This window comes from Schistocerca nitens, chromosome 10 (assembly GCF_023898315.1).
Source record: "Schistocerca nitens isolate TAMUIC-IGC-003100 chromosome 10, iqSchNite1.1, whole genome shotgun sequence".
In the NCBI taxonomy this organism is placed as follows: domain Eukaryota; kingdom Metazoa; phylum Arthropoda; class Insecta; order Orthoptera; family Acrididae; genus Schistocerca; species Schistocerca nitens.
Genome location: NC_064623.1, coordinates 220,832,711 through 220,835,845, shown reverse-complemented (window position 1 = coordinate 220,835,845; position 3,135 = coordinate 220,832,711).

The window sequence follows — 3,135 nt, the reverse complement described above, 5'->3', positions numbered from 1 at the left end:
TGTATTCATCTCTTGGTCTCCCTTTACGATTTCTACCCTCCACGCTGCCCTCCAATACTAAATTTGTGATCCCTTGATGCCTCAGAACTTGTCCTACCAACCGATCCCATCTTCTTGTCAAGTTGTGCCACAAACTCCTCTTCTCCCCAATCCTATTCAATACCTCCTCATTAGTTGTGTGATCTACCCATCTAATCTTCAGCATTCTTCTGTAACACCACATTTCGTAAGCTTCTATTCTATTCTTGTCCAAACTATTTATCGTCCATGTTTCACTTCCATACATGGCTACACTCCATACACATACCTTCAGAAACGACTCCCTGACACTTAAATGTATACTCGATGCTAACAAATGTCTCTTCTTCAGAAACGCTTTCTTTGCCATTGCCAGCCTACATTTTATATCCTCTCTACTTCGACCATCATCAGTAATTTGCTCCCTAAATAGCAAAACTCATTTACTACCTTAAGCGTCTCATTTCCTAATCTAATTCCCTCAGCATCACCCGACTTAATTCGACTACATTCCATTATCCTCGTTTTGCTTTTGTTGATGTTCATCTTATATCCTCCTTTCCATTCCGTTCAACTGCTCTTCCAAGTCCTTTGCTGTCTCTGACAGAATTATAATGTCATCGGCGAACCTCAAAGTTTTTATTTCTTCTCCATGAATTTATTACCTACTCCTACTCGAGCATATGTTGCAGCAAAATCAGTTTCTATACCATCCTTACGGGCCCGTGGAACTGATACGTATTTGCGTATCGAAGCACCTTACGAACCTTCCGAGACGCTACTCCAGACGGGTGTAAAATGAATGTGCCCAACATAAATACTGAAGGCAAAAATGAAGATTTGGCCCTGTTTGGTTACCCCCCTGAAGCAGACCTTAGGATCTCTTAATGGCGATGATCTCCTTCTTGCTCTTTAACACATAAATTACATTATAAACATAAATTAATGATTAAGGGAACTAGTAACTACCAAATGATAAATGCTATTTCCGCTTATAGATTTATTGTAGATTAAAACCCCTTTATTACAAATGTTTATATATCAATGGCCAATGGACATAAAGAGATACAAATGAATACTATTGATCAATTGCCCAAATCTGCCCCTTTTTATTGCTAACGCAATTATCTAAAACAAAATAACGCGAGACGACTGACATCATCTACATCTAGAAGACACCACTTTCAAAGACGATCAGCAGTGGTGTGCAACCTCAGTGGAAATAAAATTTACGTGAGCACATTTGTTTAGCTCTATACCCCTAATAAGCCGCAGCAATCAGCAACATCACCGAATGTATTGCGTCCGGTGGGTCGGAGTGATGGTTCTCGTACATGTCTGCGACGACGCAAGAACTCCAGCCACAAAATATATATAAAGAAACTCATTCTAACACTAGGATGGCACAAGACGGTCCTCTGAATTGTATAATCTAATTCTATCTTCTCCTCTCTGTGTTCTACAGACAAGAAACGTGGCTTCCAGCCACAAGGACGGAGTTCAGATAACGTCTCAATGTGAGTGAAGACAGAAGAAGTGTTCTCAATCACTGAACGCTGTGTACTCAACGACGGCTCCCAACCCAGAGGCGAAGTCCAGAATCGAATAAGTTCGCAACAGTACAGTGCCTAACAGTTCTAACTGTAAAGTCTCCTGAGAGCAAAGACAGCAAGTCCGTCTGTACCAACAAAGCTGATACTGAGCGACTGTCAAACAAGGGCGCTCACAACGGAAGACCTCTTCTCTCCACCGTTGGCTTCCCACCAAAGCTTGGCTCCCCTCCCTCGTAACCTGGAAGGCGAATCATGCCCTCGAAACCATGGAATATTCTCCCTCTCTACAGATTCTTCCGAACACTGTCCAACCATGTTTCAGTATTTTGTAGTGCACTGTGGGAAGTTTGCGAGGAAATACCTATACAGTGGTACGCTCCTCAGAGTAAAAATCCTTCGAAATACAGCCCGCAATTTCCGAGGTAACGCTTCCTCGTTCCTCTGTGCTGCGTCCAAGATTTTCAGAGTTTCCGAAGGATTGTCTGGTTACCCTTCCGGCCCAACTACAATATCGGCCGCCGCCGCCGTATTGTGCTTCCGGGCTCGGGTGCCCAGATCGTCCATCTTGGCACTTCCTGTGTCAACAGGAGCAACACACCTGTGTGGCCTTTTCCATCCAGCACTAGAGTGACGCCTGCCGTTTCATTTCCTCTGGCGTTCCAGCCTCTACTAGTATAGGTAATCATTCACTACGCCGTTTTGATAATAAAGACACTCCGTCACCTATCAAGCAATAAGCGTTGGCAGCTATTTACAAGCTGTACGTGACAATGTTAGACTTCTTTAAATATTCATGTAAACTATATACAACCCATAAAATGATACCTAATTGCGGTTGTAAATCACGGCAAGGTATGTAGATAAGTACTTGTAAGGTGCGAAATTATAGCCACCTCACAACCTGCGGCACATTATCCTCGCGGAAAGGTCTAAAGCCGATGTAGAGGAGTTTAGGAATTTGCTGAAGGATCTGCAGTACGATGGAGGTGAGCGCGCACAATGTGCCGTGCAGAGCTCCTACGGAAACGGACAGCTTGATAATAATCGCGCACGTAGTAGAAACAGGCGACAGGAACAACCGGAATCGACACCAGCAAAACCATTATGGGAACGGCGATCGGTTTCGGGGAGAAAGGCGTGGTAAAAATGTCGGATGAGGTCCTCCACCCGGAGTTGGAGTCAGGTCAGCACATCCCAGGCACAATGAGGCAGGCCCTAATGGACGGACTGAACAATGACAGTCAGCAGATGCGGAGGACGAGGCAGTGGAACAGGTGTCGGCGAGGGCAAACGAACGTGTGTTGCTTGTGCGGAAGGATGAGATCAGGGAGGATGTGTTGCACCAAGTCCCCAGAGCGAGAATCCCAGCAGGTAGCCCGGTGTGACAGTTGCGATTGCGGAAGTACAGCTCGAGTGTGTAGTCGATACCGGTGGTATTAGTGAGACAGCATTTCAGCACTGCGAGGATTCTGGGACTTTGTCTACTTTTCGGTTACGAGGGACGAAAGTGAAGGGTGCGGTCTACGAAAAGAGCATAGAAATACACACGCAGAGTCGCTTAAAT